We start from the raw sequence: 13,183 nt of genomic DNA, 5'->3' as shown, positions 1-13,183 counted from the left end.
TCCTTGGAGGGCCTTTCCTCAATAGAAAATTATTATGAAATATTTTCAAATTAGAAAAATGGGAAAAGTTGCCTAATTAACCACCGTATGCCCCTGCTGCGGTTATTTCTGGAACAACGATCAGTGATCACACTTTTTTTTAAAAAATATTTTTTATTAGGTATTTTCCTCATTTACATTTCCAATGCTATCCCAAAAGTCCCCCATACCCTCCCCCCCCAACTCCCCTCCCCACCCACTCCCACTTTTTGGCCCTGGTGTTCCCCTGTACTGGGGCATATAAAGTTTGCAAGTCCAATGGGCCTCTCTTTCCATTGATGGCCGACTAGGCCATCTTTTGATACATATGCAGCTAGAGTCAAGAGCTCTGGGGTACTGGTTAGTTCATAATGTTGTTCCACCTATAGGGTTGCAGATCCCTTTAGCTCCTTGGGTACTTTGTGCTCACACTTTTTAAAAAATTGTATCCCCCTTACACTTATTTATCTATTGATTGTTTATTTATTCATTTATTTATTTTCCAGTGTTTTTAGGCTCTTTAATATTGGAGGATGAGAAGAAGCTGTCAGTGGGGAGATGGCTCTGAGAAAATTTTCAGGCCGCGTAGTTCTCTAAGTCACTCAATCATCGTGCAGATCTGAGCCTTGATATTCACGGAGTCCTTAGTGAGGTTGTCGCTGAGCTCTGTGAGGAGAGAACTCTCGCTGTCAATGAACTTGAGAGCTTCAGCCAGTGTCACTCCAGAAAACACACACACACACACACACACACACACACACACACACACACACACATATATCCCAGGGCCACATAGATGCATGAAGTATCTGGGATCACTGTGTCTGTCAACGAAGTTACAGCCCTAATCCACCTGCATATATAACTGAGTGATTTGTTTCCTGGAGTCACTCAATGACGTTTCTGAAGGAATACAGACAGCTGCTCATATATCTTGTCTTGATGGTCCAGAACCTTTTGCAGGCCTCACTACAAGTCACTGGTAAAGGCCTTATACCACAGCATTTCCCCCCCACCCCCGCAGTACCCAAGGCCTGCTGTTTTGGGGGTGTCTCCATGATGGGTTCCTTAGGACCACGGGTAATAACTACACTTTTTAACTGAGGCACATTTCACTCATCTCTTCAGAGCATCATTGCAAGTCCTAGGGATGTTTACATTACATGGGTCAAAGCACGCCTCCTTTCGTTTTCTGCTGTAAGAACCTATAAACACAAGTCCATCAGAATCACACACAGGACTGAAATATTCCATTCCATGAGCTCAGCGCTCAGGTTTGTACGACCCTCATCTTCTTACAGTCAATTTCTTCTGAAAAATATCCAAACAGCAGTGCAGCTATGGCTCTTGGTGCCTGGTGTCCTGAGGAGCCTCTCACTGGCGGGAGTCTCCTTCCTCCGCCCCTGCATCTTATTTATGGAGAATACCAGATCTTTTGACTTAGGAGACTTCTCACATCATAGCTTTTTCTTTTTTAAAATTTAAATAATTTATTTGGTGAATTTAACAAGTAAAAGTGTGTGTACCTATCTTGTAAAATACAATGTTTTGAAGTACCTAAATATACCAGGATGGATAAATTGCCCTAACTTATATTACTGTGTGTGTTCATCATCTTCCCCCACATTCTGATCTTGAATATGGCCTCTTGAGTCACTTACCAGTTTTCTCCACTCTGCAAGGCTGTGTCTGAAACTCCACAAAGACCTCAGATTCTCCTATACTGCCTTGGTCTGGAAGAGGCACACAATTCCAATTGCTGGTGAGGTACCTGGCAGTGTCTCTGTGTCCCCTGGTCCTCACAGTAACCTGTGATATAGTCAGGCTGCAGCTTCTCTGTGACCAGTCACTAAGACCAAGACTTGAATTCAGGGATCATCTCTCCCTCCCCCTCCCTGCCTCTCAAGAAGACAGACTTAAGACACAGGAACTTGCTAGACATTCAGATCTGAGCTCTTCTTCAGAGCAGGCCCTGCCCTAACCAAGCACAGGCCTTGCTGTTCACTGCCAATGCAGTCTAGGGACCAAGCCTGCGTGAGAGCCTGGGGTTGAGGCTAGCAAGGGTGGGGAAGTGTGGGTGGGAGTAAGGAGAAAAAGCACAAGAAAAAAAGCACCGATGTCTTTCACTTTTCTACATCATTTGTACACTGTAGTGTAAAACCCACAATGGTAGCGCATCACCATAAAAAATGCCGAGATGGCGGACAATGGTAGGGCACACCTTTAATCCCAGCACTTGGAAGGCAGAGGTAGGCGGATTTCTGAGTTTGAGGCCAGCTTGGTCTACAGAGTGAGTTCCTGGACAGCCAGGGCTACACAGAGAAACCCTGTCTCGGGAAAACAAAACCAAACCAAAACAAAAATAAACAAAAAGCCTAGAACCTTCATACATTCTTGGAGAATATGTCCGTCCTTCCGTCCTTCCGTCCTTCCGTGTGCTCCCAGCTTCTACTTTCTTTAAGCATTCCGCCCACCCCCTTGTCTATCCTTCTTCCTTTGCTCCTACCTGGCACTCCACGCAGGCACCTGACAATTCTCAAAATGTCTTAAGTTCCTAGAGAAACACTCCAGGGGATAAGGCCCCTTCTCCTCAGAGCTGTTAGTGGAGCAGATGGTGTGAGACAGCAAGCAGCTGGGTCCCGCCTGGGGAAAAATAGAGCGCAAAGGCGGTGAAGGAAATGTTATTGTGGGGAGAAGTCCTCTGGGGACAGGAAGAATAAACCAGAGGTAGAGGTGTAAGGGCGCGACAGGGACCATCTTTTTTTTGAGGAGTGATGCGGCTCCCAGGCCGATCTTATCTGCTAGGATCTGTCCTTTTAGCTGCTAGGGAAAGGGCTGGGTTGCCTGGTGCTCCCAGTCGATAAAGGCCGGGCCTGGCGGCGCCAGAGGGCGGCAGTAGCCCGCTCCTTGGGTGTGACTGCCATCTAGTGGTAAATTCCGGGTAAAATTACTTTCTGTAGTCTTGCTGTATGATTTCTCATGTATTCGTGTTATTCTGTCTTCTAGAAAAATGTAGTGCGGCCCTTACCGAAGTCTGAGTTGATGGTGGAATAGCCAACGATCTTGGAGACCATTAGGCTCTGCCTTCGGGGAGTCTTATAAGCCACCCCAGACACAAGCCTCCGCGTTCATACTTGCTAATAGATGCATCAAACACTCAGTCCACTGCATACTTTTGTGTCAAAGACTGGGGTCCACTCACTAACCCTCCCTTTCCAACATTGCTATTTTGTTTAGGAAAAAAAATTCTTTATTTGGACAAACAGTCTAGACTGAAGTAAAAAAATAAAACCCACAACATCTCATGACTAAACCCATTTATTTCACTTTTCTCTAATAACCACTGTCAAATGTTCAGTCACAGGCTATTAAATAGGCTGCCCTATTTAACTTCACTACGCACACACTCAGGATCTTCCTGCTTGGGTGTGGCCTCTCTGAGGGTCTTGTCACGGCTATTTGCTTTGGGCTGCAAAGAGAGAAAAGTCCCGTTGGGAGGGGAAAATGTTTAGAGAGGCATGTGTGCATCCTTTTGGCCGAGGCTGGAAGTAGTGTCTGTCTCTTTTGCATCCTGTATTGGAGAGCTTCTAGTCACGTGGCCACATCCAACTGCAAGGGGGATGGGAAATGTTGTCTGGCTATGCATTCAGAGAAGCAGCAGCTAGGTCTTGATGCAAACTATATTTTCTACCAGTGTTAACCAAAGCCAGTACCTCTTTTGTGTTCCCTTTTTATTGCTGTGTAACAAAATATCTTCAAACGTAGTGTACTGGCACAGTAAACATGTATCGTCCCACATAGATTTTGTGAGCTAAAAGGTGGAGTAACTTAGTTGGTGATTGTCAGCTCAGGAAGTTATGGCCAAAATGACAGCCAAGGCTCTGTGCCCTTTAAAAGCTTAACTGAGGCTCCCAGATACATTCCAGTGAGCTGGAGAGTTCTTGGCAGCAGTTGGCAGGCTAGTGTTCATCCACAGTCAACTTGCTTCCCCAGTAGAAGCAGATCTAGAGAGGAGCCATGCACTACTTTTTCTGTTCATCTTAGTCATTAGTAACATGTTAGAGAGAGAGAGAGAGAGAGAGAGAGAGAGAGAGAGAGAGAGAGAGAATGAATCCACCTTTCAGAAGGAGGCTTGTATAAGAACTTAGGGATGAATTTAAAAATCAACGTGATTTTAAGGAAAGGAGAGCTGTAGGAGGGTCTTTCAATGCTCCTGGAAACCTTAGAACGTTTGCTGTGTGAGTACAATTTTCTGCCATTATAACTGAGTGTCACAGAGTTTACCGAGACGGGGTTTATTGGCTAAGAAGTTCTAGAGGCTGTCTTGTCTAAGGTGTGGTGCTGAGATTGATGAGGGCTTCAGCACTGGGTCCTAATGTGGCCAGGCCAAGTGAGAGTTTGACAGAAAGACAGAGAAAACCAATCAAACTCTAGCTTTGTATTTGGAGCCTCTTCCTGGGATGATGCACTAACTCACTTGAGAGGCAGGAGCTCTTGTGAGCTCGTCATCTCCTAAAGCCACCCCCCTTCCCCCGGCCCCCCCCCCCCCGACAATTGCGGTGTCAATTCAGTTTCAGCATGAGTCTGGGGAGGGATAAAATCATAGTATCCACTCTTCCCACCCCCCTCCTTCTCACCGCTTTGGCTGTGAGTATGACTATCATTGCAGCGGACACCAGGGGACAATGAAGGATTCTTTTTTTTTTTGTTTTGTTTTTTGTTTTTTGAGACAGTTTTTTTTTTCCCCCTCTGTATAGCCCTGGCTGTCCTGGAACTCACTCTGTAGACCAGGCTGGTCTCAGACTCAGAAATCCGCCTGCCTCTGCCTCCCAAGTGCTGGGATTAAAGGCGTGTGTCACCACTGCCCAGCACAGCGAAGGATTCTTAAGAATGGAATTAACCACTAATGAAAGTCAACCAAAAAAAAATGAATGGAGTCGGGGACACTGGTGGTATTTTACAGCTGTCCCTGTTGGGCCTTCTAGACTAAATGATGGGAAAAGATAAGTGGTCATCTTATTTAAGCCATTGTTTGTCTTAGTCATGGTTTCTAATGCTGCTGTGAAACGCCATGACCGAAAGCAAACTGGGGGAAAGGGTTTATTTGGCTTACACTTCAACGTTGTAATCCTTCACTGAAGGAAGCCAGGACAGGAGCTCAAACAGGGCAAGGAACCCACAGGCAGAAACTGACGCAGAGGCCGTGGAGGAGAGTTGCTTACTAACTTGCTCATCATGGCTTGCTCAGCCTGCTTATGGGATCCAGGACCACCAACCCACGAGGAGCCTCACCCACAGAAAGCTCCGTCCACCCTTCTCCATCAGCCACTAATCAGGAAAGTGCTCTACAGCCGGATCTTACAGAGACATTTTCATTCAGTTGAGATTTCCTCCTTTCACATAACTCTAGCTTGTGTCAAGATGACAAAAATAAATAAATAAATAAATACATAAATAAATTGGCCACAACAGAGTGCTTTCAGCAGGATGTCTATTGCATAGAATCTCACGGATGCAGCTGCAGTGTGCCAGGACAGGCTCTGGGGGAACCATTTGGATGAGAAAGGGTCACTGCTCTTCAGAGGGACAGGGATAAATGCTGAGTAGCACACAACAGAAAAGAGTGCCATTTTTATACAACCCAAAGAATGTGACGTCATGCATGAGAGTCAACCTACGCAACTCAAGCCACATCCATCCATGATTTTAGGATGTCATGCTTACTGCTTTACACGTGTGCCTAGAACACAGTGGAAGGTGTTCAGCAAAATGGGTTCAGAGATCAAAACAACTACAGCATGTTTTCAAGTGGAAAAAGAAAGAATCTAGCGATGCAGGGAGTCTTTTACTACCTACCTCAGCTTCTGGTCAGCTTGGAAGACAAGGCCAGTCGGGTGGGGCGCTTAGGAACTACACTCAGCAGATGAAGTAAAACTCAGCAGAAGGAGTAAGCGCTTATCTTTATTGGTTATTTGTTTTTGAGACAGTCTATGTAGCCCAGGCTAACCTTCTACTTGCTCCTATCCCGTATCCACCTCCCAAGTGCTGGGATTACAGATGAGCAAAACCACACCCAGCCTGTGGACGTATCCCTGCTCCTGCACACAGATTGATTTTTGGCATTTAGTCTGGTTCAAAATCTCCCTCTTGAAAATCAGAAGAACAATCCAGCATAGTGTGGTGGGAGTACTAACCTACTTAACTAATGAGGTCATTTGCTGTGCTGAGGATCTCATCACGGCTGTGGGTAGAACTTCTCGAAGAGTCTTGCTGCCCAAAGGATGGGCACTTCTGCTTAGCCCAGTCCTCATCCCACCGCACAGGACCATTAGCCAGTTTTAACTGACGCTCACATGTCCTTTCACATAATTTCTCTGTGGAGTTATTTGAATCAAACTGTCCTTCCTGGTGGAGTTTTCAAAATAGATTAGACAAGTGTCAGCCAGTGACAGTAATGTCCCAGACCCTTGTTGTAAGTCTAACCATGAAATTAAGAGGGATCATATCTTGCCTTCTCTCCAAATTTACAGAAAACAGGGCTCTTGGATCTGATGGCTCTGTTTACTAAGTCAGTAATGGAATCACTCTGTACTTTCTGTATAGTCCATATAGACAGTCCATGGCAATGTAGAGAGAGCCAGGCTGCAGCCTTTCTTTATGCCTGCAAAATTCACCAAGACCCTAAAAAGTACCATTGATTTAAAACAGTGTTTCTAAAACCCAGGAAGAAAAAATCCATCAAGTCTTTTCCAAGTTAACATTGTCATCGAGTCCATTAAAATACCTCAGGGCTTATATCATTATTGTTTAGTCTAGGCATATCTTGGTATGTTCACTAAGCTGTGAGGTTGGAGGATCCAGACTTGAAGATCATATCTTGGCAAGTACCCAAATGGCTGTAAGTGTGCTTGCTTCTTGAAATGCAGTGTGATGGTTAATCTCTCAATTGTCAGCTTGATGAGGTCTAGAATCCCTGTGAGAGAGTGCTCTAGGCATGCCTGCAAGGGCTTATCTTGATTAGGTTAATTGGGTTGGAAAGTCCTGCCCACTGTGGGTAGCACCATTCCTTATAACTGAATTCTTTACTGGATAAAAAGGAGAATTGAGCTGGGCACAGGTATTCATGGTTTCCGGATGCTGTGTGACCAGCTGCTTCAGTTTCCTGCGTATTTGCTCTCTCATCTGGGACTGGGGTCAAAATAAACTCTACCTTACCTTCCTTAGGTTGCTTTTGCTGTCCTATTTTATCAAGCCAACAGGAAAGGTAACCAAGACATCCAGGCATAGCTATTCTAGAACTCCATGGAGGGTCAAGGCCTTCTCTGATTTCCGAATCTTTCATTTCTGCCTGCCTTGTTGATAATCCTCTGTCTTCAGAGACTGAGCTAATAATGGACTGGAGACACAGGAGTCAGTGTCCAGCAGTTGCTCTTTCCGATCCTTTCTTCCTCAGCAGGTTAGAGCTGAAGTAACCCTCCCTTTGGTTTTCACAAATCCCACCTGAAAACATTTTGAAGAACCAGGAATGATGCCACGTCAGAACAATGGCGTCGACTGCACATGGACCTTAGTACTTCGTTGGCTTCTCAGGGGACTCTGTTTGGGCAGACACTTCACATGGATCTCAACAACATCAGCAGCTCCCAGAGGTCTCCCCAGAGACTTCAGACTACAAGTCCATACAAACGGTGTGGGTCCATCATACGCACCAATTAATCACACCTGGAGTGATGTAGACTATGCATTCCTGAGCACATGACGTGTTTCCTGGCAGCAACAGCCGGATCTCCAGTTCTCCTGGCACCATGGAGGGTCCAGATTCCTTTCATTTCTGGTATAAACCACTTTAACACCTTAGAGTTGGTTCCACAAGACAACCCCCACTTTATATGCTAGCCACAGGTCTGGGTCACTAGTATTTATGACTAATTTTTATTTTTATTTCTTTCAATTAAAATCTCCCATTGACTGGCCACTTCTTAGTTGGGAGTTTCTGTCATTCTTGGCTAACTTGCTCAAATGGGTCAAACAACTCAGGGAAGCACTGTATTTGCCCTCACATATTTATTAGAAAGGACCCAACTCAGAAAGCGATGTATAGGCAGGCAGTGAGGGAAGCTGAGGAGCCTCCATGACTCCTCGGGGTGCAGCACTCTCTCAGCACGTCCAATGTTTGCCAACTGAAAGGCTGTCTGAACTCTACTGTTCAGACACTGTGTATATACGTGAGTGTGTGTGTTTATGTGTCTATATGTATTTATGTGTATGTATTTGTGTAGTGTGTGTGTATGTATGTATGTGTGTTTGTATGTCTATATGTATTTATGTGTATGTATGTATGTATGTATGTATGTATTTGTGTCGTGAGTATGTGTATGTGTGTGTAACAAGATACACCCTAAGGCTATGGCTCTCAAACATCAGTCTGCATCGGAATCGTCTGGCGTGCTATTAAAGCAGAGGTGCTAGAGTCTGGGGGTTGAGGTGGGGTGAGCTAGGGCAGGGAAGGCATGGTGTATCTACTCAGAAGCCTCTTCTAAGAGGAGGAAGAGGATGAAAGTGCGGATTCTCTACCTTCAGGCAAGCTCACAGCCCCCATGAGCTTCAAACCCTTCCATGGAAGTTAGTGACACAATCACTTCTCTGGAAGAGGGCTAGAGGAGGACTGAAACTCCGTGTTGTTACAACATATGCCTTGGAAGGCAGTGGCCAGCCTTTATCATGAGAGAATCTACTATTAAAAACCAAGCGTCCTCGGGGGCTTGCCACAAGGGAACATCCGCAGGTCAGGGGCCCCAGTTTGGTTTGGCAGTGCCTGCTCCAGAGAAGGTACAGGGCTGTGGAGAAAGGAGGTCCTGTTCCAGAGGAGGAAATGGCATACTTCTGAGGAGAGATAGCCCAATGGACTAGAACAAACATCACCAACTGAGAATTACCTGAAGTCAAAAAATGGCTCTGAGCTTGAGGTAGGTGGACCAATCAATTTGCAGAGTTAGTTATCCGCATTCACTGTTATACAGACAGAGAACTCTGAAGTTCTGATGTTGTTCAAGATGTTCTCCACAGCTGCATTGCTTCAGCTGGCTGATTCAAACTCAGGACACCTTTAATGTAGAGAAGGGTCCTCTGCCTAAAGTAGCCTCAGAGATGTGGTTGCCTGCACACTCCTAGTGCACATATGAGACACTCTTAAGGTAAAACATCCATTCCCATGTGTATGTGTGCGGAGAGGGTGCAGGGGTGCGTGGGTGATGGTAGTATAAATATAGGGGAGTCAGAAGGGTTAGTCCGCTCAGTTTACAGACTGTAAAACTAAGTGTGGCCAGCAGAGGGCGCTGATCCACTGTAGTCGTGGGTGACATCAGAAGCTGGTCTATTTTCCTCCTGTAGTATCCGTACAAGGATACTAGCCTCCATGCCTTGCTCATCCAATCTCTGTCTCTGTCTCTGTTTCTCTGTCTCTGTCTCTCTCTGTCTCTCGATCCCTCTCCCTCCCCCTCTCTCGCTCTCTCTCTCTCTGTCTCTGTCTCTCTTTGGTAACTGCACGATTCCCTTTTTCCTAAATGTTCAGCAGAATTTTGAATCTATCAAAATTAGGTTTAAATTTTTGATGTTATTCCCCTTCATACACTCATATATTACTCATACATTTTTTAAAAATTCCTAGGCAATGTTTTCTGTTCTTTAATAGTATCCCCCTCCACGTGTACGTGTCTGCTTTTCCCCACCCATCCTGAGGAACATTTCCATTTTATTTTTATTGACGCTAAAAAATACCATTACCTTTTTAAAAATTAGTTTTCCTTATATTTATCTAATTTTGATTTGGAACTTTTTTTTTTTTTTACTGTTGGAAACTTAAAAAATATTTATTTGTCTATTTCGTGTGCATTAATACTTTTGCCTGGCTATATCTGTGGACCATGTGCATGCAGTGCTTTCAGAGTCCAGAAGAGGGCAGAAGATCACTGGAACTGCTGGAGTTGCAGGCAGTTGTGAGCAGTCATATGGGTGCTGGGAATTGAACACTGGCCTTACAGAAGAGTAGCCAGTGCTCTTAACTGCTGAGTTATCTCTCCAGTCCCCCCTGTACACCATGTTTTTTGTTTTTTTGTTTTTTCAGTACTGGAAATCAAACCCAGATCTTTGGGCAAGGTAGGCATATGCTAGGAGTGGATTACACCTTTACCTATTTCCTCTTAATTATCTAATTATTTATGTTTTACAGGTAGGTGTCTGTGTGCAGATGTCTTTGGAAGCCAGAAGAGGGCATCTGTTCCCTTGGAGCTGGAGTTATAGGTAGTCATGAACCATCTGATATGTGAGAGCTGGGTCTTTTGGAAGAGCAGACAGAAGAGCCCTTAACAGCTGACCCATTTCTCCACCCGGGGGATATTATTTTGTTGTTTCTGAGACTCTACTAGTCAGAAGAAAGAATGCCAAGGATACAGGACCTGTTGATGGAACAAAACATCCAAATACTAATATAGAAAAAATAAATGGGCATTACCATAACATCCAAGGACTCCGAGATAAGATCAAGAGGACAGATGAAAGAACCCATCCATAGAAGGAAAAGAGAAACTTAGATCATCACAAAGGCAGAGAGAATCTAGTTGGTGAAACTGTGGCAGAGGATGAGACAGATATTCAAAGCATGTACAACCCCAAATGGATGTGACCAAGGAAGAACCTTCCCACAGGACATGATGTCCAATCTGACAAAACACAACACAAGGAATCACCATTTAAAGCTGTAAAGAGGGAAGGCCAACATGACTCCGGAGCCATTGGTGCAGGTGACACTGAAAGGAGTGCTATACACAGAGAAGGAAGGCAGTCTTAATCACAAGAGTGCAGGGAAGAATAAATTTCAAGTGAGGAATGACTGAACAAAAGAGAACTAGGAAGGAATCCATTATGATCAACACAGTAAACCAGCAGAGTCTTGGCACTGCTGGAGAGAAAACACACACACACACACACACACACACACACACACACACTCACACACACACACACACACACACACACACACTCTGTCAACCAGAAAAATAACCAACAAAATTACAGGAACTATGAAACAACCCTCTATGATAACCATAAATGTAAGTGGCCTCAATTCATCAATAAAGAGACACAGACTTCTGGACTGGGTTAAAAACTTGGATACAACCTCTGTTGTCACAAAGACACACACCTTACTACTAGATAAATAGACAAAGTACAAGGATGGAAAATAATCTATTGCATGAACAGAAACCAGATTCGTAGTATCTTATGTAGGGTTTTTATTGCTGTGATTAAAACATCACAACTAGGAGTAACATTGGGAGGGTGAGCTTATTTCATTCTACAGCTTGCAGTTCTGAAGGGAAGTCGGGGCAAGAACTCAAGGCAGGAACCAGAGGCAGGAACTGATGAGAGGCCACGGAGGAGTGCTGCTTACTGGCTTCCTCCCCATGCCTTGCTCACTCTGTTTTTGTTTTTGTTTTGTTTTGTTTTGTTTTGTTTTGTTTTGTTTGTTTGTTTTGTATGACCCAGGACCACACAGGACAGTCTAGTGGTGGTACCACCCACCATGGGCTGGGCCCACCCACAGCAATCAATCAAGAAAATTCGCACAGACAGTCTGAACAAGGCATTTCCTCAGGTGAAGATCTCCCTCTCCAGACGACTGTGGCTTATGTCAAGCTGACAGAAAGCCTAGCCAGCACACACAGCTATTATGATATCTGAAAGTGTGGACACTTTGCCCCTTCTTAGAATTGGGAACAAAACACCCATGGAAGGAGTTACAGAGACAAAGTTTGGAGCTGAGACGAAAGGATGGACCATCTAGAGACTGCCATACCCGGGGATCCATCCCATAATCAGCCTCCAAATGCTGACACCATTGCATACACTAGCAAGATTTTGCTGAAAGAACCCTGATATAGCTGTCTCTTGTGAGGCTATGCCGGGGCCTAGCAAACAGAAGTGGATGCTCACAGTCAGTTATTGGATGGATCACAGGGCCCCCAATAGAGGAGCTAGAGAAAGTACCCAAGGAGCTAAAGGGATCTGCAACCCTATAGGTGGAGCAACAATATGAACTAACCAGTACCCCCCCCCCCCCCGGAGCTCGTGTCTCTAGCTGCATAGGTATCAGAAGATGGCCTAGTCGGCCATCAGTGGAAAGAGAGGCCCATTGGTCTTGCAAACTTTATATGCCTCAGTACAGGGGAATGCCAGGGCCAAGAAGTGGGAGTGGGTGGGTAGGGGAGTTGGGGGGGGGAGGGCATGGGGGAATTTTGGGATAGCATTGGAAATGTAAATGAAGAAAAATACTTAATACAAAAGAAGGTTTATCTATTATTAAGTATATATGCATCAAATGTTGGGGCTTCCAGTCCCATAAAACAAAACACTGATGGACAGAAAACATTATAGGCTCTGGTACAATAATAGTGGGTGAGTCCAATTCTCCACTCTCATCTCTAGCCAACTCATTCAAACTGAAAACCAACAAAGAAACCTCAGAATTAAGGTATAATATATGTTCACACAGTTAAGAAATAGAATACATTTCAGCAGCCCATGGAGCCATCTCAAAAACAGGCTACATTATATGCCACAAAGTAAGTCTTAATAAATAAGAAAGAATTGAAATATTCTCTTATATCTCATCAGATCATAGTTCAAAAAAGTAGGACTCAATAGCAAGAAAAATTATAGAAACTGGATGAACACACAGAGATTGAACAGTATACTCACGAGTGACCACCGAGTCACCAAAATCAGGGAATCAGGGAGGAATTTTAAAAGTTCCTAGAATACAATGAAAATGAAAGCACAATCTATCAAAACCTTGGCCTCAAAGGTAAAGCAGTTATTAAAGGAAAGTTTAGGGGTTAGCGAGACAGCTCTGGGGCTAAGAACACGGACTGCTCTTCCAGAGGAACCTGGGTTTGATTTCTAACTCTTGCATGGCAGCTCACAACTGTCTGTTAACTACAGTTCCAGGGGATCCAAGCCCTCTTTTGGCCTCCAGAGGCACTGTGTGCATGTGGTATTCAGGCATACATGCAGACAAAACACCAGTACAATCAATCAATCAATCAATAAACAAACAAACAAACAAACAAATCTTTTGAGCAAAGAAAGAGAAAGGTTTATAGCCATG

At 44.6% G+C, this 13,183-nt stretch overlaps 1 long non-coding RNA gene and 1 pseudogene across 1 annotated transcript in view; one reads left to right on the top strand and one right to left on the bottom strand.

Moving 5' to 3' along the window:
- Gm12298 (predicted gene 12298) overlaps nt 1–3,297 on the top strand; it is a 41,455-nt gene extending 38,158 nt beyond the window's left edge. Inside the window, exon 4 of the long non-coding RNA NR_033539.1 lies at nt 3,025–3,297. This is a non-coding gene — a long non-coding RNA (predicted gene 12298). The remainder of the gene's footprint in view (nt 1–3,024) is intronic.
- Nucleotides 566–1,377, bottom strand: Gm29712 (annotated as a pseudogene).
- Nucleotides 3,298–13,183: the final 9,886 nt, after the last annotated feature.

The sequence above is a fragment of the Mus musculus genome, chromosome 11, assembly GCF_000001635.26.
Source record: "Mus musculus strain C57BL/6J chromosome 11, GRCm38.p6 C57BL/6J".
NCBI classification, from domain to species: domain Eukaryota; kingdom Metazoa; phylum Chordata; class Mammalia; order Rodentia; family Muridae; genus Mus; species Mus musculus.
The sequence above is the reverse complement of the archived record's forward strand: the minus strand, read 5'-3'. Positions and strand labels throughout refer to the sequence as shown.